The sequence below is a fragment of the Onychomys torridus genome, chromosome 18 (genome assembly GCF_903995425.1).
Source record: "Onychomys torridus chromosome 18, mOncTor1.1, whole genome shotgun sequence".
NCBI classification, from domain to species: Eukaryota; Metazoa; Chordata; class Mammalia; order Rodentia; family Cricetidae; genus Onychomys; species Onychomys torridus.
Window position 1 is genome coordinate 35,340,512 of NC_050460.1, and position 22,966 is coordinate 35,363,477.

The 22,966-nt window shown below is 45.0% G+C and overlaps 1 long non-coding RNA gene across 1 annotated transcript in view; it reads right to left on the reverse strand.

Moving 5' to 3' along the window:
• The window catches only part of LOC118569357, a 40,856-nt gene that overhangs the window by 3,533 nt on the left and 14,357 nt on the right, over positions 1-22,966 (reverse strand). The window contains exons 2-3 of the long non-coding RNA XR_004943070.1: positions 4,575-4,711; positions 2,316-2,543 (exon numbers count right to left, since the gene is read on the reverse strand). This is a non-coding gene — a long non-coding RNA (uncharacterized LOC118569357). The remainder of the gene's footprint in view (positions 1-2,315; positions 2,544-4,574; positions 4,712-22,966) is intronic.

Below are 22,966 nucleotides of genomic sequence, written 5' to 3' on the forward strand. Positions count from 1 at the left end.
CCACATTTACGACTAGTCCTTTTTAAGTTGAGTTGTTACTCAAAGCCATTAAGTATATTCATTGTCATCCCCCTCCTCCGAATCCTTTTCATCATAGCAAACTGAAACTCTGTTCTCAATTTAATAACTACGTCCATCCTCCCCAGTCCCTGGAAACCACCTTTCTGCCTCCCATCCCTGGGAATCTGACTATTCTAGGAACTTCAAGGAGGAGAGACATCATGAGGTATTTCTCATTTGATGACCGAATTCTTCCAAATACCACAGTGTCCTCAAGTGCTCCCAAGGTTCATCATCCCTTAGACTTACTTTTTGTTTTATCATTATGGCTAGTCTGTCTTTCTCTTTATTTTCTTCCTCTTTACATTTTGTTTCCTTCCTCAAAGGTGTGCTGAGAGGAGCCTAGATGTTTCTGGATGCTCTCAGAGAGATGAGCTCACTACGGGTCCCTCTAGACACACACTTGTAATATTGTGCTTTTCACCTTCTCTTTGCACCATCAGAATCATAACTTTCTACAGAGGATTTGCTGGTTCAAGTACAGTAAGGTATTCATTGCTTCCAAGAAATATTACTGACTGGTTCTTCATTCTGTCTTCCTCACCCTCCATGGGTCTTTGATTCTGCTTGATTCCTGGAAATTGCCAGCAAGACTGGAGGAACCTAGGGATGGGGCTGACTAATAGAACTCAGCCTTTCTTGTGTGGAGCCCAGGACACAGTGCCTAGTGAGTCCTGGACACACCGGGTGGTACCTCTAGGCACAGGTGGTAACATATCTGCCTGGACGATTTCCAGGCAGTGCAATCTGGACATTTTTGGGTGAGTGATCAACAACTGGTTCTTTGGTGAAGACTTGGGAAACATCTCACCCCATTTAGATTTGGACTCTTACTTCCCTGGTTATTTCCCTCTGATAGATTCAGGGAGCAGTGGCTGAGGCTGTGTCAGGCAGGGAGACTTTGCCCTGTGTCTTCTCTGTGAGGCTGCTTGACATGCCCTTGCCCACACATTTTAGGAAATGTATTTTCTAGAGGCTATTCATTTATTTCATTTCTTCTGGTTACATTTATGGGACATTAGTCAATACTGTCAGAAAAAAAATATATATATATCATCTGAAGACTGTTTTCTGAAACTCCCTGACTTCTGTGAGGCCAATTGTAACAAATTCTTTTAACCTTGATTTTCTTTTTCAGTCAGAAAGCTTTCATCTCGCCAACAGGCCTTGATTTTCCTTTTGTTTAACATTAAAAAAAGGTGTATTATGGGTGCTAAAACATGAATGTGTTACATCAGCACATTGATAGTTTTATTAAAGAATATTTTAATGAAACACAAAAGCTCCGTTGCTCAAAGGAATTACCACCTCATATGTTTGAACATCTGGCACGTGCTCTGGAGTTGAATACATTCTTATTTGTAGGCCGTTGCTTTCATGTGGGAATTGTGAAAACACAGACCCATATTTTAAAGATGGACAAGGCACATTCTACATCAGGGATCCCCAGTCTCTTTGACAGTGACTCCCTGTTGATCATTTGATGCCACGGTGACCATGTGCATAACCATACCCTCTTGACTATACTTACAGAAGGTGGTGGCTTCTTACAGCCTTTCAGTGAGATTTACAGCAGGCCCATGGGATCCACAACCCCAAACTTCCCTTTGCTATTGTATTTATAAAGCAGGTAATGGCATAATTTTTACAGAATTCTGTGTGACAGGCCAGTGATCAGGAAGTGAGTCATTTGGAGTCTTCCTAAGAATTAATCGAAGTTTAGTCATGTTTGATGAGCCATCTAGCCTAGAGCTCCCCAACTAGTGTGTCACAAATGAGTTTCAAGTCTACTGGGGTACAGCCATCTCCCATTATCTGCAGTGGAGTTGGTGCAAGAAACACAGTGGGTTCTTCAAACTGGATAGTGCTGAATTCAGCATATGCCACATTTTTCAAACATGTATGAACATTTACATATTTAATATATAAATGTATATTGAATGTACACTTTAGAAACAGATAAACAGTAGTGAGAACAAAACAAACATTTCTAGTGATATAGACAGTCATAAAATATATGTGAACATGGACTCTCTGTCTCTTCATGGAACAGTTTACCATTCTGAAGGCTCTTGCCAATCTGTGTCGATGTGAGGCTACCACACCTGGGTTGACTGAGTAGCTAAAACCTCAGAACATGAGACCACAGATAAAGATGGCTATTGTGGCGCCTCCTGGTATGTCCAGAATCTTGGCCTCATCTGTTCGTACCCATGACTATGTATACCAGTCAGGAAAAAGATAAGAACACTCACCCTCTGTACCAAGTGGTTCTCATTTCTCCGGGAAGAAATCTGAGGTCCAGAGAAGTGAAGTGAGTAATTGGAGACCCCTGGGACCCTGTAGCAGAGAACCACTGACGAGATTAGATCCCTCGGAAGGTAAGCCAGTCCCATGACACGGGCTGCTGGTTGGAATTATGCAGATCTCTGAGAGGGATGGGGCCTTCCTTGACCTCTGGACTTGACCCAGAGAGTAAGGTGCTGGAAAAAAAAAATCAATGGTCACCAAAAGTCAGCCTGAGACAGTGACTCTCAAGTTTGTTACTTTATACAGATGAGAAACAAAAACAATGAAAATGGAGTAGTGAGCAAGCACAAGCTGTTTTCCTAAGAAGAGGGCAGGGGAGACTGGACCTTCAAGAGTGGGAAGGAGGGAGCTGTCATCAAGCTCTTTGCCTAAGGGTTTTTATTTTTATTTTTATATTTTTAAAATTTTGTATAGGACTCATGTCAGAAGCTGGGTAATGATTAATGTGGTTTCTATCAAGATTGGTTAATTCTCTGGTGTACCATAGATGCAGCCAATGGGGGGCGGCTAGATACTCTTTGCATGTCCCCTTGGCCTACACAGGGAGATGACCACAGGCTGTTTGCCCAATCAGGGACTAAACCTATGTCATGGTCACCTTAATTCATTCTCTCTTGATCTCGGCTAGGTGTTCTAGATGTTTAATTAAGCCGTGCTTTCTTTGTCCTCACCTTTACCTGACCAGCTGGTACTTTACCAGGGACCACTGCCTGTTCTGGACATGGGAAATTAACAGCTAACTCCTATCAGTTACCAAGAAAACTACAATTTTCCTTGGGTAATTACAGGGTAATCTGGAGTGATCTCCTTCCTGGTCCTGGACTCGGTGGAGGCTTTTCTCTGTTGCAGCTGTGAAGACACAGCATGTTCCTCATGGGGGCTCAGTGAGGATCAGCCAAAGCCTGCCAAGACTGACCTTGTTGTTTTGCCAACAATATGGTTCTTTTTCTCATGTGGTCAGCGTGGCTGCCTCAGGCTTGGCTGCAAGCATTCCTATTTACCTTCCTTGGCGTTCCTGACTTTGCTGTTTGAATCTCAACACGTCTTTTAACTTCAACATTTGCTTTTGCTGCTACAGAACTGTGTGGCTCCTCCTGTAAAAATCTGGAAACCGAATTCCGGAAGCACGCAGGGTGGCCTCTGATTTCTCTTCACTTGCTCACAGCTTGGGGAGTTTATAGAGTTTTGTTCTGTGTGGTCTTGCCCAATGGTGAACAAACTGATAGTACTTGCATACACGTGGGATTTAATATTTAGGTCCAAGAATGCCCTGAATGTGTCTTATGTTTCATAAATGCATTCTTCCAGGGTGCTAAGGATTTTTTTTTTTAAAGATAAACAGGGTCAGGGAATGAGACTGTGTATCAATTATTGGTCTCTTGGCACAAGTTCCTAGGATACATATCTGAGACAAACCTTTAACATAGGGCTTCCTGAAGTCAACTGAAGCTCAACTATTGCCTAGGGCCCTGCTTCTTCCTGGGAGTCTTCAGGGTAAACCCCACCACCTTCATGTACACAAGTGGGGGAGTGGGTGGGGGCAGGATGGGGAAGGGGCAGTGAAGAGGGGGAGGAGATGAGGGCTGCTGAGATGCTGACTAGCCTCCCTGACTCTCCTCATTTAGTGACGGGCCTGAGCAATAGAAACGATGTGGGAAATATGGTATGCCATGACAAATGCATCACTCAGAGATCAATTAGATATGCCTGAAAGAACTTTGAAGGTTAGGGAAAGCAATAATTGCATGAGGGGAACTCAGCCACTCAGTAGGCATGGCTTTAAGAAATCCTAGACCTTCTGCTAATTTCTTAAAGTCAGTCAGTCAGTCAGTCAGTCACTCTGTCTGTCTGTCTCTCTTTCTTGAGCATGTACACACACACACACACACACACACACACACACACACACACACACTGGAGGTGGTATGTTCCTGACCTTGCATGGGGACTTATGGACTATATGTCTCTTCCCCATGTTGTGTAAGCTAGGTGGGGTGCAGGCTGCCTGACTTCCCTGATAGCTACTGTCCTGCCCCTGTTAGGTAAGCATCGCAGCTCTTCCTGATCCCCTGGACATTCATAAGGTTCCATTCCTAGTGGCCCTCTCACCTACTCTCCTGATTGTTTGCTTTTGGTTCTGGAGAGGAGGAACTTGCAGCATTTTGAAGGGCAGTCCTGGCAATTTCCCTATAGGACTATGTTACCTTCAGAGTTTCTGTAGCAGGGGTGCAGAGGCATTCTTGTTTGGGGTAGTGGTGGTAGAGAAAAAGCTTTAAGTAGCATTTGTAGAATGGTCTGCTCTCATCAATGATTCTCTCTTCTTGGTTTCAGTCACTGCGTTCTGAAACAATCAAATGGAAAATTCCAGAAGTAAAGAGTAACTAAGTTTTTAAGCTCCATGCCATTCTTAGGAACCACCTCTTTGTCTAAATAAAGTATCTGCACTGTATATGCTACCCACCAGTTAGACACTCAATAGCTTGGGTTCTTGTAATTCTTATTTCACCTAGTGATGGCTCCAAAGTGTGAGCATAGTCATGCTGGTAATTCAGGTTCTTCCTTTAAATATCATATCATCAGCCTAAGAAGGATCAGTATAGCAGGGGAAAGCTCAGGAGAGACCACATTCATGTGACTTTGGTTGCAGTATATAAATGCAATTTTATAAATTGTTCTGTTTTGTAGATATTGTTATTAATCTCTTACTGTATCAAAATTTTAAGTTAAAGTGTATCATTGGTGTGATCATAGAGGAAAGTCGTTATGTATATATTTATGTGTGTGTATACGGGTGTATAGGGTTTGGTATTATTCTTAGTTCCAGGCATCCACTGGAGAGTCTAAGATGAATTCCTCATGGATACAAAATACTTCTAGCTCTACACCTAGAATAGAGATCATCAGTTACCACATCAAAGGTGATGCTGAATCCTAGTGGAGGGCTGGTGGGAACGCCTGGGAATTCCTTCCATTCAAGCTACTCCATCACTTGATTGTGTCCACAAGGCAGTTATTAGAACACACCTTTCTGCTATTCAGTGCATATTCTTTCACTCTTGCATCTTGGATAGTTGTGAGAGGGCAGAATAGGGGCCCTCATGCATGTGGGGGTGGGAATGTAAACTTGGTGCAATGACTATGGAAATCGATGTGGAGGCTCTTCAAAAGCAAGCAAGCAAACAAACAACAACAACAAAAACCAAACAGGCCTACTACGTGACCCAGCTGTCCCTCTCTTGGGCATGTACACAAAGAAATCTCGGCTAGCACACTCCAGAGACACTGGTGCCTCCGTGTTTGTGGTTGCAGTGTTTACAACAGCCAAGATTCAGAAGCAACTGGAACACCCATGACAGAGAGGGAGAAAAGTGGTACATTCATAGGGGAGCTTTATCCAGCTGTGAAGAAGAATGAAATCATGTCATCCGCAGGAAAATGGATAGAATTGTGGATTCTCATGCTTTGCAAAAGAATTTAGATCCAGAGGGACACATAGTGCATGTTTTCTCTTACATGCAGAATTCATGTTTTCAGAACATAAGCCATAAAAATAGAAGGGGGCCTCTACGAGGTGTGGGGGAAATAAGAGAGGGTAAAGATGGGGGAATCTATAATTCTCTTATATATACAACATATATGCCATAAAATCAGAATTAGGTCTATTTTAGGGGCGACTGGCAGGCAGAAAGGGGGGGACAGAAGAGGATTCCATATGGTGAATACAAACAAATGTAAAGATATGCATGTATAAAAATGTCATAAAAATAGTAAAAATTTTATTATTTTGTTTGCTAACCAAAATTACTCAAAAAACCCATTTCAACAATTAAACACACAGCAAGATTGTAAAGACAAAGAATTGGGGCTGGTGAGGTAAATCAAAGGGTGCAAGCCTGGTGAGCTGAGTGTACCCTAAGAATCTCTGTAAGATGCAGGGAGAGAACTGACTCCACAAAGCTGTCCTGTGACCTATACACATACAGATGCCCCAACATACATTACACACATTAGGCACACACCACATAAATGTCTTAACGGAGCAGGAAGTGGAAGTATAAAGCTCACACCAAATGCTTGCCATTTTTCATGCTCAGAAATTCCCGTGTTATTTTCCATTTCATGGAAACATTCATGTTTGAAATTTCTGCTAACTTTTAACAGCATAGTAGGATGGCAATGTGGCAGAAAGAAAGTACTTGAATTGGTTTGGCTTTGCAACTGAAATACAGCTTATCTGTTTACCAGGAGCTGGTTTCAATGTCCATAAGAAAGAGGGGCCCTGTGTTCAGTAGTTACTGCACAGAGGCAGGTTGTGTGAAGGGGAGTGGCAATGTTCATTCCTGCATGCTAGGCCAGAGGGACCTGGTGCAGAGCTACAGGGTGTCAGCGGAAATTCCTGTTGCAGGGGAGTCTCTGTGCTGCTGTGTATCTAGAGCTGACCCAGAGATGGGGCTGAGAGTGGTGAGCATGTCAGAGATAAGGTGAAATACAGGTGCTGAGTCCTGGGTTACTCTGTAGTGACTAAGGCAGCCACAAAATCCACTTTCTTGTGGTCTGTTCACCATGGTTTGTCTGTGAAAGTGGCCTGAGGAGAGACTGAGGCATATGCCCTAGGGGGTCCAGGTAGGTATGATCTTTCTCCAGAAGACTAATTGGAAATATCTATCTATCTATCAAACTATCTATCTATCTATCTATCTATCTATCTATCTACCTACCTACCTACCTATCTATCTATCTATCTATCTATCTATCTATCTATCTATCTATATACATGCAAGCTGATGCAAGCTGAGTGTGATGGTGCAGACTGTAATCCCAATGTCAGAGAGCCTGAGGCAGGGGGATTGTGAGCTCAAGGTGGTTACATAACGAGGCCCTGTCTTGAAAAAGCAAGCCATAGACAAACAGAAGATGCTTATGTGGAAGCTCTTGGTTGACCCCGCGCTATCCCAGGGAGATGAGTGGGGAACTCTAGGTGGGGGTTGAATCTGAGTTTCCTCTACCCATGTGTGGGACCCTGCGGTGACTCAGATGGCTTTCTGCAATGTCACAGCTGACCTTTCCCCAGCTCTTGGCCCTGCTTTCCATTTATAAACTTTTCCCCGACACATGCTTGTCTGGTGAGTGAATACAGGATGTGTTTCAAGATGAAGAAAGTGGAAAATTCCTTTCTGTTCTTTGGATGGCAAACACACAAAGCCAGCTTCGTGTCCTGGCCACTGAATGCTGCCAAGGGGTTGGAGCTCAATGGCCAAGGGCCCTCTCAGCTCAAGGAGAGTTAGTTTTTCTGGGCCCTTGAAGGTTGGAACATTGAGGGCACACCTACCCAGAATGCATTTGGAGATCCTACGAGTTGCCATAATGCAAGGACTTCACAGTCTCCTGGTCATCCACAGCAGATTCCTAATTTGGGAAGGACCTCAAAGCCCTGGGTTTCTCCCCATCCTGGGGTTCTCACACAGCTGCTGCTGTTTAGCTTAAGGCTGTTGTCTAACCACCCCTGAGAGGACAGTTTATAAGAAACGGAGACCAGGGGTTGCCCTGGAGGGCTTAGACTAAGAAGCAGAATTCCCCACTCTCAGCTATGTGTGTAGTTCTGCCTCCAAGCACCCCAGGAAAGGACACTGCCTGTCATTCTCCAGGTCAGACTCCAGCTGGGCCCAGACCAGGGATATGCACAAGTGACTGTGCCCTTGTTTGAACATGCCTTTCTCTGGTGTGCTGTTTCCTACTGTAAGGAGGCTAGGTTTGGAGTATGGACATCTAGTTCATCCTGTTCCCTGCCATTTAACCCCATAGCCCAAGTCTTCTGGCTGGACAGGGTGGGAGGTGGAGGCATCACATGAGATGTAGCCCCGGATTCTGCTGGGGACCTGGGACTGGTTGGTGTTTGTTTTTTATTCCCTATCTTTCCTCAATGAAAAATTAAACTGACTGTGAGAAATGACAGATGTCCCTGAAAGAAGGTTCTGTCCTCACATTTGGAAACAAAATTGTGGTGTTATTTGATTGACACTCATTTGAAAATATATATCATCATTTTTGTCAGACTAGCAAGTAAGAACCAATTTCTGCTCCAAGCAAGTAGCCAGTGTGTGGACATTCAGCCCCCTTTCCATCTGGATTTCATTATCCTGATGGTGGTATCATCTCAAAAGCTTGGCAAGACTCCATATGTGACTGTAGTTCTGGGAAGATGTGAGGCCAGTGCTCAGTATAGACCTGCTCTATAGAATCTACGCTAGAGCAGCAGGAAGAAGCCAGGAAGGCAGCAGGCACCCGTCACCAGAACGGTTGCAGAATGCACACTATACACATAGCAGAAGAACTCAATTATGCTGTTTGCAGGGAGATGGATGGGACTGGAGATCATGGTGTTTGGGAAGCAGCCAGACACAGGAAGATGAATGTCATGGAATCTCTTTCATATGGGACCTAGAGTTTGCAAAAGGATATGAAGCAGAAAGGTGACTTTGTGGGAAGATGAAGGTGAGGGAAACAATGACCCTCACTTCATAATAAGAATCCAGGAAGCCCAGAATAGCGGCAAGAAAGCAGTGCATGTCACAGCCTTGCAAAGTCAGGCATCAGCCTAGAGAAAAGGCAAAAATGGCGGCCTGCAGACTTGGGACAAAACTGTAGCATTTATATACCTGAGTTCTTCCAGGAGATAGAGTCTTGCAGTGTCTATCACTGTCCCCTGCCCCATCCTATTGGTTCAGGACAGCAAGCCTTATCTAATTAGTATTCTGGCACTTGACTTTCCCCTCTTTTCTGGTAAGAGGGCTATTTCATGTAGCAGGCTGCCTGTGACTTCTCAGCCCTAGGATGAACTCCCCAGTGCTTAGTCAAACAGATATCAGCTGTCAGTGAGGGGAGACAGGGTCCGAGTGGCCCCTGTGTATCTGGGATTCTCTGAAGAGCTCTGAGGGAACCTCCCTCTGAAAATGCACCAGGATGATTCATTTCTTAAAAAGGGAATTAGAGTGTGGTCATAGGAAGTGAGGGGGAGCTAATGTGGTTAATGGATGTAACAGATACATGTATGAAGGTGTCATAGAGAATTCCATTATTTTACATGATTAATGTGGATAGAGAAGTTAGAAAACCATGAGGTTGATAGGCAGTGCATGCTTTTCTACCCTGCGAATGGATTGTTTTTCACACTGACATCCATGGCTGGACTTATTCATAGTGCTGGGTAGCTGGGGGACACTCCAGGTCCAAGTTCTTATCTTCTGGTGGATCGGAGCCCCTCATTTCTCTCCTTTCTCTTTATTGCTGTCCTTCAGATTTAACCCCTTCTCTCAGCACGATAAATAGTGTCACTATGAAAAAAAAACAAACAAACAAAAAAAAACCAAGCATTTAAGATGAGGAAGAGTTGGGTAATGGTTCAAAAACCATTCGGTGCAATCAGGCCTCAGGCAGCGTTTTCATCTCTTAACTAATCCCACAAGCAAGACGGTGTGGAGGTGCAGAAGTCAGACTCCAAGTTTTGAGCTAACACACCGGCCTCAACCATCCATGAGGGCCCTCACAGGCTTTAAACTATGAGGAAGTGCTTGGGAAAAATTCGCATCTTATTTTGAACTCAGTAGATCCATGCAAACCCAGGACGTTAAAAAAAAAAAAATCGTTTCTGTGTTCTCTGTTCCCTTTCGTTTTAGTAACTTGTTTTAATGAACAGCTCTTGCTTTTCTGGTGTTATTTGTAACCTTTTAGTTGTCCGACTGTGTGCCAGTCTGCTTTTTTTCCAATGAACACAATTTCCTGCTTGTGTAGAAGGGTGACGTCAAGAGGAAGAGAAAGCAGTCCCGTGGGCGAGGAGCCTCGAGAGAGGAAAGCCAAGAGGCCAGGGAGAAAATCATGCCTGAATGTGCCAACGCAGAGCCAAGATGCCACTTGGCATCACCCCAAGGCTCTGTGGCGCCCTCTCGTGGTAATTATGGAAATGCTTCTGCTCCTGGGGCTGACTGAGACCTTCACCCATCAGAAAGGCTCCGCTGGTAGGTGGACAGGCAGGACACAGGGCTTCTAGAAGGTTCTGCACTTCCGGCTAAAACTGACTTTCTGCTCTTTGGTCTGTGGAGAAAATCGACCACTATGCCAACGAGTCACTGTTTTTAAGCCAAACTGGATTTCTTCTCAGGCAAGCTGCACTGCCTCTGTTAAAGCCCACCACATTTAAGATACCATGTACAAAAATATACTAGTAAGACCTCAATGAACACCCACATGTTGCTGTCACAGATAAGGTAGGCTTTGTGCAAGACCCTTGGGACCATACCTATTTAAGCTCTTTGACCATTGGGAATGGGCTCTGAAATATTTAAATATGCATGGTGAGATACCTTGGGGCTGGGACCCGAGTCCGACAATGAATTTTATTTATGTTTGATCTGTGCCTCATACAAACAACCTCCAGGTAATATAGCTCATATATTCAGTTCTTTTGATTTCTTAACACAAGAGGGCATGCTGGCTTTTCGGTCACAGGTAATGTGTCAACGAGAAGAATGATGCAGATTTGAGAGCATTTCAGAGTCTTGATTTTTGAGGCTAGTGACACTCAGCCTGTACACTGAAATAATTATAATTCTTACTACAGTAGTACTATTTTTATTGCTGCATTGACATTAACAATGATGGTTGTTGATGTTCACTGGGCAGGTATTCTCCTCTACGCTTTATACATGAAAACACCTTATCAGGGCTATGAGGCAGGAGCCCCAAGGATTCTACTTGCAGATGAGGAAGAGGAAGCCAAGTACTGTGCCAGAGGCAGCTTTGGAATCACAGTGCTTTGATTCAAGGTACCCAGACAGCGGGCCTCAGGGTTTCTTCACTACAGCCCTGAGAGTGGTTGTGAGGAGCTAGTGAAGCCAGTGCAGAGCCCTTTAAACACTACAGCCAGATGTGCCCAACCCCCTATGCGGTGACACGATGTCATCTACTAAGTTCATGCTGAGAACTGTGCAGTCAAGTTATAAAAGCCAAGCATCCCCATGTCTCATAATATTGAAGTGATTCTATGGTTCTGTGTTGGGCATATTCATAGGATCATTAGCCACACACAGAGTGACTGGTTATTGTCATTGATTCTATGTGAGCTTGGGAATGTTCTAGGCTACCTGATGTGACTGAGTTAATGAGCGAGATGGCCCCACCTAGAAAAAGCAGAGATATATAGAGAGACCTTAAGCTTTTTACATATCAAATTCAACACACACACACACACACACACACTATGCTCAAGGAACACATTAGTTATCAAAATACCCAAAGAGTTTCTTCCACACTCTTGAAAGTCAGGAGGCTCTTTGTGTCCAACTCTGTGAGCAAATAAAGTGTTCACATCTTGCTGCTTTTACAATAATCAACACATTCAATAAAAGGTACAGCCATGGGCTTCTCTGGAGTGGAGGACTCTAGCATGACCTGGGCAGCCATTGACCAATGAATGAATGATGGGAACCCAGCTGGAAAAGCAAATAAGAAGTTAGTTTCATCTCCTTCCTACCCATCCTCCATCTGGTAGCCATGACTTCTAAAGAGGTACCTGGACCCAGTGTCACTTGTATCTAATTGGAGTGGACATGGGAAGGTACATTAGGTGGCTGAGCTCACATTAAAATTAGAGTTGTACATGAACCCCAAAGCAACTACAAAAGGATTCACAACATGGCAAGCATACCCACAGAGGTGAAGGAGAGAGGTGGTCACAACTGTCCAAAGGACAAGTCAGTATCCACCACTTAATATTTATTCTCAGCAATGCAGGAGCCTCAGCCCTAGGAAAGTCATCAAAAACCTGTTCCACAGGTGACCAGGAACCCCCAAACATGCTTCCTGTGCTCACCCTACACCCATTTCATCAGGTGACAATTTTCCCAACACCAAGGGGAAAAATGACTCTAAATTACTTATTCTGCATCTTTGGAAATAAACGCTTTGGTGTAGTTAGTGTTGGGTGTAACAGAAGCCAACAGCTTGCCAGAAAACAGAATATGACCTATGGTGGCGGGTCTTTCCCACACTCTGCTGTTGCTTCATGGGCTGGGGAGTCAGGCCACCACCGGGCCCCTCTACCAAAACCACAGAGGTGCTGCTGGTCCTGACAAGTGGAGGCCACACTTGAGTCAGTCACATCTCTGGCTACTGTTGTGCTTTTTAAAAGATGTGAGGCATAAACATTCTATTGTTTCTCTCCCATGGTCATCTCCAGTCCCCCCTCCTCCTGCTCTCTGCCCACGTGACTCAGTCTTGTCCCCTTTTATGTAGCATCTCAAGGTTGCTTTCACGGACGCACACATCAGTGAGGCCTCCACAGCTCCTCTTCCATCCAGGTAGGAGAGACATCTGGTCAGTGGATGTCAGAAGATGAGAGTGTCACTCAGAAGAGCCATTCAGGGGCATTTGCTGAAACATATTGATCACACAAGGATGTCTCCTTGCCTGGAGAAGTGTATGAACTTTGGCCTCTTAAACTGTGGGTGGAGCCACTGAATGTGGAGGCCAGAAAATGTGGCAGCAGGAAAAGTGTCTGAATGCATGGGGCACAAATTTCAGCCTCTGTTCTGGGCATGCAGCATGCATACTTTGTGAGGCGTATGCTGTGTCCACTCACAAGAGCCACAGACCCTGCCCAGAGCACCTCAGCTCTGACTGCAGTATTTTTAGTGTCCACACAAAGTGTCTGCTCTTCCAGGAGCAAGATGGCCAAATTGCAGGAAGCCCAGCTTGGCTTTGGGAGTGCATCCCCATTATGTGGTGTCTGTTCCAGCTCTCAAGGCTGTGGCTTGAGATGGAGACTCCAAGGGTCACCTTCTGCTTGGGTTCCTGGAAACTCTGCCTCTGTAAAGGGACAGTGGGGATTTTTAAAGTTGAACCTTACACTTTCTCCCTCCAAACTGAAGAGAAGTGTCATGTGCTGTAGATGGGGTTTCTTCAACTGTCTTACTCTGATCTTTTTAGGCTTGGGAAAATTTTACCCTACTCTAAGTATTTATGTACATAAACAAATTACCTAAGTCAAGAATTTACTACTAATAAACCATAAAAAAGTCATTGCAAAAACAATTCCATTGACATACATATAATTTCATCATTTACTAATGATGAAAACAAAATTGCATATGAATGGGATGAATATACTTGTTTCTCTTTATGTTAAGAATTAAGTCTTGGTTGAGTGACATGCAGGGTACAGGATGTGGGCATCTTCAGAGCTTGGTTTTATAATAAAAAAAAATACTGAGGACTTTGCTTTGCATAAACACAGAGAAGAAATGGAAAGAATATTTACGGCCATTTCAGAAAAGTTTGGAAATTCTGTCTTAATCCCAAGTCAAATTCATTTGATTTTTTTCTTTTTAAATAAAACTCAAGTCACTCACTCAAACAGCATTTTTAGAAAATGAAATATTCTAACACAATACACTCTGAAGAGATACTAATTTGATACATGCTGGGGAATGGCAGGAGGGAAATACTAAAACTGTGTTTCTTGCAATTTGGCCATCTTGCTCCTGGAAGAGCAGACACTTTGTGTGCACATTAAAAATACTGCAGTCGGAGCTGAGGTGCTCTGGGCAGGGTCTGTGGCTCTTGTGAGTGGACACAGCATACGCCTCACAAAGTATGCATGCTGCGTGCCCAGAACAGAGGCTGAAATTTGTTCCCTGTGCATTCAGACACTTTTCCTGCTGCCACATTTTCAGGCCTCCACATTCAGTGGCTCCACCCACAGTTTAAGAGGCCACAGTTCATACACTCTGGAGGTGAGGAGACATCCTTGTGTGATGAGTGTGCTGATTTGAATAGGAATAGCTCTCATAGATTCAGGTGTTTGAGTGGTTGGCTTGTAGGGAGTAGCACTGTTAGGAGGTGTGGCCTTGTTGGAGTAGTTGTGGCCTTGTCATCAAGGGGAATAGTCACTGTGGTGGTGGGCTTTGAGGTCTTATATGCTAAAGCTATGCCCAGTGTGCTAGACAGTCTCTCTCTGGTGCCTGCCAATCAGGACGTAGAACTCTCAGATCCTTCTCCAGCACAGTGTCTGCCTGCACACTACCATGTTTCCTACCATGATGGTAATGGACTAAACCTCTGAACTGTAAGCCATCCCCAATGAAATGTTTTCCTTCATAAAAGATGCTGTGGTTATGGTGTCTCTTGACATCAATAGAAACTCTAACTAAGACAATTGGTTACTGATGTTTCAGCAAATGCCCCCGAATGGCTCTTCTGAGTGACACTCTCATCTTCTAACACCCACTGACTAGATGTCTCTCCTACCTGGATGGAAGAGGAGCTGTGGAGGCCTCACTGATGTGTGCACCTGTGAAAGCAACCTTGAGAACGCCACATGAAAGGGGACAAGACTGAGTCATGTGGGCAGAGAGGAGGTGAGGGGACTGGAGATGACCATGGGAGAGAAACAATAGAATGTTTATGCCTGTCATCTTAAAAAACACAACAGTAGCCACAGATGTGTCTGACTCAAGTGTGGCCTCCACCTGTCAGGGCCAGCAGCACCTCTGTGGTTTTGGTAGAGGGGCCTGGTGGTGGCCTGACTCCGCAGCCCATGAAGCAACAGCAGAGTGTGGGAAAGACCCGCCACCATAGGTCATATTCTGTTTTCTGGCAAGCTGTTGGCTTCTGTTACACCCAACACTAACTACACCAAAGCATTTATTTCCAAAGATGCAGAGTAAGTAATTTAGAGTCATTTTCCCCCTTGTTGTTGGGAAAATTGTCACCTGATGAAATGGGTATAGGGTGAGCACATGTTTGGGGGTTCCTGGTCACCTGTGGAACAGGTTTTTGGTGACTTTCCTCGGGCTGAGGCTGCTGCATTGCTGAGAATGAATAGTAAGTGGTAGATATTGACTTGTCCTTTGGACAGTTGTGACCACCTCTCCCCTTCACCTCTTGTGGGTTGCTCGCCATGTTGGGAACCTTTCTGTAGCAGGTTGGGGGTCATGTGCAAGTTTAATTTTAATGTCGTCTTAGACTTTAAAACCCCAGCAGAGGTGCAATTGGTAGGTTTCAAACCCATCCCTTCCATGGGTGCACAGGGTTGTTTGTTTTTTGTCCTGCAGGGGGCACCCTGGTGCTTTTCTCGGAATAGAATCTGTTTAGAACTAGGCTGGCTTACATGGTACTGGAAGGTGCCTTGTCTGCACACTCCTGGGGTAGAAAACTAATCCTTTGTCTTACCCAGCCGTGAAACCCATGACCTACACTAACGAGTGGACTAGCAAGATGCACACTGGTGCAATAGTGGAGTGGATATTACAGGGGTAATCACCCACCTTCTGGATGGATTTAAGGCCCACTCCACAAGGCAGAACTCATGCCCAGTACACTTAAGCAGGTCAATAGCATGTGGCTGGGCAGACCATGGCCCCTAGAGGTGAGCATACTACTATTATACTTCTAAATGATCCTGATATTAAGCTGCCCTCTGATATAATGCCACTTTATAGCCATAGATTAGCACATTAGTCAACCGTCATTAGAGAAGCCACTTCGGCAACAGATGATGATAATTTCAGAAACTCACGACTGGTTGATACATAGAGAATGAGAGATTGTGGCATGTTCGACCTTAAATGAGACATCTACATCACACCCCCTTCTCCAAGGTTCAAGGCATCATAATGGAAGAGGGGCCAGAAAGATTTCAGAGCTGGAGGGGTGGACACTTACAGTGATGTGGTACTTTACAGGCACAGCACGGCTGTTGACAAACAGTGGCTGGGAGTGGATGAGCAAAACCCATACAAGGTCAAGCCAAATCCCAGCATAGATGAGGAGGAGCTTTCGAAGCCCCACCCCTAGCTGAATAGCTATTAACAACTGATGGCTGCTGGGAGAGGGAGAGACTATTTTTTTCTGGGAGGTGTCCCTTGTGGGGCCACTGTTGTGGCCATGCTGGAGTAGACAGTCCTCCTCCTGTGCACATACATGAAGCAGCAAGATGACTTAGTGGGTTTTAAAAGGAAGGGTCACGTGAATGTGAATTTAGGATAGAAAAGTATTTGTGGGGCCTGGGGAATGATTTGGAGGTGAGAGAATACGGGCCAGATTTGATCAAAATGCATAATATGTGTGCATGAAATTCTTAACCAATAAAAAGAAGAATACATAAGCTTGACTTGGCAGAAAGCAGGGGACACACACACTCAGCTGACTGACACTGACTTTACATGCCTTTTTGGTGTGCAAAATCCCCTCAACACAACACACAGCTTTAAACTGCAGTGATTGGATGGATAAGTTCTTCTGCAGACTTTTCTAGGTATAGGCAGTCAAGGTTGAAAAAAAAGTCAACAATAAAACAACAATGTAGCTAAGGGATTGACCTGGATGCAGCCAGTTACAAACAAGCTTTAATCCTGGTATCAACCCCCTTCCCAATGTGCAGAAGTTCCCTTGGTGACATTTCATCTATGTTTTGTGGATTGGAAGCCACTTTTGGAGGAGGAAGAGCATGTGGGTTCAGAGGTTGCAACTCTGCTCTATATTTAGACTTCAGTCATTTGATCCAGGGCTGTCTCTTTCCAGCTGCTGTCACGGAGACACTGTACATGAAATGAAGGTGGATGGGGTGTTTCACATACTTGAATCCTTTTTCTCCTTCTCTTCTTCTCCATGGAGAGCCATGGGAGAGCAGAAAGAAGTCTGGGTTCTCAACTACACATGGTGTCAGCCCTATCTCTTGGGCACTCTTAGCTGCTGCCCCAGTTCATTGTCAAGGATGCGAGGTGGATTTTGGTGACACCTTCATGTCTTTCAAAGAATTGTCATCTTCACAGAACTCTAGCAGAGGCGGTTCTTGGAGAGATATGTCTATGCTTAGGCTGACATGCTGTGGGTGGCCCCATGGTTACAGAGGAGGAGACACCTCCAGTTCTAACTGCAGCAGCCATCTTGGTTTTTGTGTCCCCCAAAGAGAAGAATTCCCTTAGGGTACAGGTAGACTGAGCAAGTAGTCAAAAGTTACTTTGAGCAGGCAAGAAGGCAGAAGTGGAATGTTCACCATCCAGAACAGTGAGTGGGCTGAGCTGTGGCAATGGCAACCAGCTGCTGATAGGATCTGGCTCATAATTCTTGGTCAGCCATCTCTCTTTCCCCTTTCCCACCTCTGAGACAGTCTGAGATGGTATCCTTCCTGGGATAGGCAGAGGTTTTCTTAGAAGCCATCTTTACCCACCCTTCAATCTGTTAGCGTTAGGTTCATTAGATAAACTTCTGTGTATAAAGACATACCAGCCAGTAGAGCTGAGAAGTTAGCTAGAGCCAAGGGCTCTCTAGTGGGCAGCCTGAGCCTGCCGAGACTGCCTTTGCTGCTTTCTCAGAGCCTGTCCTTTCTCTCAGCTAGTTAGCTAGCTCATACCCAACTGTGAGCCATCGTCTCTTCTTTCCCCAGTGTTTCTGGCCTTGCTGTTCCAACCCTAACATTTGCTTTAGTGGTAGCATGCTGTGTACAGCTCTGTCCACACCCGTCATTCTATGTACCCGGAGTTCCTGACCCTGCTTCCTGCATTGGTCCACTCTCAGATACACCAGCACACTCAGAATCCTTTTCCTTCCGTTTTAGATACCAAAAAAGGTTATGCCCAGGTGTGAGCAGTCGCCTGTGTCCATGTCCCATCCCCTGGGCAATGCTCCAGAACCCCCTTCTTTTGAAGTTTACTGTTCTCTATTTTGGAGGCACAGGGCTTGTCCAACAAACCCATCAGTTGAGCTGACACAAAGCCAGACTTACCCAGTTCCTCTTTCTTCCTGGCACTCAGTTCTAGGAAATTTTCTTTTAGGGATCCCTCTTCCTTGTTTGGCGTGGTTAGGTGAGGAAGAGATAGGTTCTGTTGTGAATTAAACACTGGTGAAGGGTCTGAGGAAAACCCTTGATCTCCCCAGATGAGTAGTGATGGCCATTGGTCAGGTCAATGTTGGGTAGGATCAGTTTTTATGGGATCTTATGGAGCCTGAGCTGAGCTTGAACTTCAGCTCTTCTGAAAATCTGGGACAAGAGGAAACACTGACGCCATCATCCTTTGCTATCCATCTTCACATGAGGAAGGTCAGAAGGTTTGAGGTGGCACACTCAGCATCCACGGTTTAAGAGTTTGGTGCCCATGTCCACTGCGCCCTCCAGCATCATCTCAGGAGGTGCGTGCTGGAAATGGGAAGATTTGGACTGAAAGAATGGGGGCCAGATTTGATCAAAATACATAATATGTGTGCATAACATTCTCAACCAACAAAAAGAAGGATACATAAACTTGACTTGGCTACTTAGTGTTACCTGCATGAGTGTGGGTGTAAGACATCTACTAAAGCTCCTTCATCCTTGAAGAAAACTGATTCTCCCTCTCCCAGTAGCCATCCATTTTAACTAGCCCCTTAGCTAGGGGTGGGACTTCATATGCCATGCTGAGAGTCTGTCTGCCTTGATATTGTGTGGATTTTGGGCATCAGTGCCAGCAGCTGGGAGTTCTTCATGTGCACAACTGTGCAGTCAGGTCCAGCCAATACCGCTTCACTGCAGACAACGACATTCCTCTGGCTCTTAGAGTCTTTTGGTCCCCTTCTGTGATGCTCCCTGAGCTTAAGGCAGGACATGTGATATAGACAGTTCATTTAGAGCCAAGCCCTCCACAGTCTCACTGTGTAGCCCAGGCTAGACTCAAACTCTTTGCCTTCTGCCTCAGCTTTGCAAGTCACTGAGCTTTGGGATTGCATTAGACTAGTGAACGACAGAAGAGGAAATTCCAGAGGTTTACACATGAAGGGCAGATCCCTGGGAAGACTGGCTGTTCTTAGTCTGCCTGTGTTCCGTTCACTCAAGGGGGCATGATCAGAAAAGCCCCAAATACACGAAGTCAGGGGGGGCAGGTACTATGTTAATAGCTATAAAAAGTCACTGGGACCTCCTTGATTTGTCTCTTTGCTTCTCTTTACCACCTTGGAGCCAGGGTGAGATGTGGCACACCTCTGTATCTTTCCTTTAGTGAATTACCTATCTCCTTTCCCATTTCTCTCCATGTGTCTCTCCACAATTCATCATAAAGAGACACAAGAACCTGAAAACTCAGGGCCAACCCTCTTGACAAAGATCTCAAACTATTACAGTATCTGTTGTCATGCCTGATGTCCAGTTCCGCCCCCTTGGTTTTTCTTCTAGCCAGGAAGCCCTGACCTTACCACCATGAGCATGTGTGAATTCACACACCACAAAGGTGAGTTTGCTTTCTCATGGTTTCTACACAAAGGGTTGTTATTTATTTTTTTCTCACTTCCTTGGTTTCATGGCTCATAGTAAGGTGTTTTCCTTTGCCAAATAGGCAAACAAAATAAAACCAATAAGAAAGTATTGTGGAAGAGAAACAATATACCACAAGATACCATTAGAAGAGGTCAAAGGAAACTCTTGTAGACCTGAGAGGTGGGAGGGATTGGGGTGGCAGGGCCCATACAGGAATTTTCTAGAGGATACTGTGAACATTCAAGCATGCTTAGTGAAGGCCACGGTTGGCACCAGATCTCTGCCAGGCATGTCAACAGAGGCCCTTCTTAGGAACACTTCACAAAATGTTTGTTTTGAATGTGTTACCACCATGGTCTGTGAGTCAGGTGGCTAAGGTTAGGATGTTCCTTCAGGTAGAAGGTGGGGGAAAGGAGACTAGAAGAAAGGTTAAGCCAGCTCTTAACTGATGTGAAAACAGAATGGTACACCTTGCAGGGGAAAGGCTGAGACCCCAGAGAAGCCGTCACCCTGAGCCTTGAGTTCACTGGAGTTTTTGTGGAAGATGAGGGTGAGTCAGGGTGATATGAGCTTTCGGGTGCACTCTCCCCATGGGGGTCTTGTGCATGAATATGCAGTTTGGAGAACATCAGCATGTGCTGTGTGGAGTGTGGTTGTAGACCTGTAGACACATGCACGTAGGCCTTCCCTTACCAATACAGGGTTGGCGATGCCCCATGAAAGCTTATATAGTGATTGTACTCAATGGGGCTACAAGGCTAATGTGTAGTCAAGGTGTGTATCCTACTGTGAGGAAATAGCCCCCTGCAGCTGCCGCTGTTGGCTCTTTCACTGTGAGGTCTATGATAAGCTGCTTGGGAATTGCTTTTCCTTAACGAAAGGCCAACCTTTGAAAGTCAGGCGCTCCTCTCCTTCCCATACCAACCCCCCACCCCCCGCCATGTTACTTAATGACATTTGTGTTTGCAGGTGATTGAAATCTGACTGCAGAACTAGACTGCAAACATCTTTAGTAGCATTAACTGATTTGTTTCTAATGTCCTAACGTGAAACTGATAAACTGCTTCAATGTTTTACTTTTAATGTGTTTGTGTATAGTATGTACATGTGAATACAGGTGCCATCAGAGGCCAGGAACATCAGGTCTCCCGGGGCTGGGGTTCCAAGCAGTGGTGGACTGCCTAACATGGGTGCAGGAAAGAAACTGAAGTCCTCTGCAATAGCAGAATGTGCTCTTAAGCGCTGGACCATCCCTCCCGCCATCTCTCCTGGGTTTATATCTAAGATTTCAAATATGATTAAGACATGAACATTGGAAAATAACCTGATGGAGAAATAAGTAATACAACAACAACAACAGCAGCAACAATAAAACAAAACGAAACAAAATAAAACATGTCCCCTTCCCCAGCGAAATGCCAGCTTCAGTCTTATTTATTTTCTTTTATGTCATTTTTCTTTTGGTATAAATTCTGTATCATGTAGAAAGAGTGAGTGAGGAAGGCAAGACGTGGAATACAGAGAGAGTTTTCTGAAGAACCTTGACTTTGGTATAAGCTAGAATGAGATGGGGCTGGTGAGTATGGTGTGGGGGTAGAGTGAGGAGGAGCCACGTGAGAACAGAAACTCCAAATCACTGCTAAGTTTGCATACCACCAAGGGTGGCAACATGACAGTGCCTTGGGCTGCTGTACCGAGGACAGCACCAGGAACTTTGTGACTTTGGGTTCCTCATCGAATGTCCTTCCATAAACGTGCATGGCATAGCCTAATGTTCCTCTCACTGTATGTGATATCTGCAACCTGTATGGGATATGTTTTCCGGAAACACCCTCATGCAGTGCATGACTGTAGTTCTGATGCCCTGAAACACAGAAACCCAGAGTGAAGGTGCCGTGACCAGAATCCTAGCCAGAAGACTTGCACTAAGCTGTGCTGGTTGGCTTCCCACATCTGGAGTAAGACAAAAGGTTGAAAACAAGTGTGGTGCTGGAGAGATGGTTCTGTGGGTAACAGTGCTCATCTTACAGGCATCAAGACTGGTATTTGAATCTCTCGCATCCATGTACAAGGCTAGGTATAACCAGGTCCTTGTTGGAAATCCCAGTAGAGTGTGTGTGTGTGTGTGTGTGTGTGTGTGTGTGTGTGTGTGTGCAGAAATGGAGAATTGCTAGGGTGTGCTGGCCATCAGCCTAGATCCACGTTCACCCTGTCTCAAGTGACTGAGGTGGAGAGTTAAAAAGAGCAGGTCACCTGACTTCTGGCTCTGGCCTGTGAACTTCCCACTCCCAGCTTCAGTAAGGCCCAGCTTATCCTCCTCCACATATTCCACACACCTCTGTGTTTACAGTATGCTCATGCTTTTCCATATATTTCTGTATGTGGTTTTATGTCTTTTCTTTTTCTTTCTTTTGTTTTGTTTTTTGAGACAGGGTTTCTCTGTGTAGCTTTGCGCCTTTCCTGGAACTCTCTTTGGAGACTAGGCTGGCCTCAAACTCACAGAGATTTGCCTGGCTCTGCCTCCCGAGTGCTGGGATTAATGTGTTTTTATTGGTAACTTCACTTTCATTTGCAAGTGAAACTGACCTTTCTAAATGTCTTGTAGATATGTTGCTACTTTATTAGGAGTCATGAAGTTTCTGCCTAAAAAAAGATTTATTTTATTTTTAATCATGTGTATATGTGTATGTCTGTGTGAATATATGCCGTGTGTGTGTGTGTGTGTGTGTGTGTGTGTGTGTGTGTGTGTGTGTGTGTGTTTGTGCCCACTGAAGCTAGGGTTGTCAGATCTGGAGCCACAGGTGTGAGCCACTTGCAGATGGTTGTGAGCTGCTCTGCGTGTGGTAGAATTCGAACTCAGGTCCTCCGGAAAAGAATACAACCTCATAAGTTCTGAGGCATCTCTCCAGCCCTGACGCTTTCTGTCCTATGGGCTGTGACGACGGAAGTGTCCACACAGGCTGCTTGCTCACTGTTCTTCCCTATAGGTATAAACACTGAAACCAAGGTAGGAGCCAGGCACCTAGATCCTCAAATTACTTTCATGATTTCTATCCCATTTGGTGATTGACTTGGGTTTTTGCTTCCTCAGTCACTGACAACTGTCTAGAAACTCGGCATGTAGTATGACTTTCCAGTTCACCGCCACACTGAGATGTAAAGCAATCCTGAAAGCATTTCATGGTCTTGCTCTCAGTTGGTCTCTATCTTCATTGGCTTTTGCTTTCATTTCTTCCACGTGGTTTAATCAGGTTAATGCCCCTGTTCCACTGCCCGGTGCTTATTCTACCTGGATTCATCAGCACACACAGTTGCTCA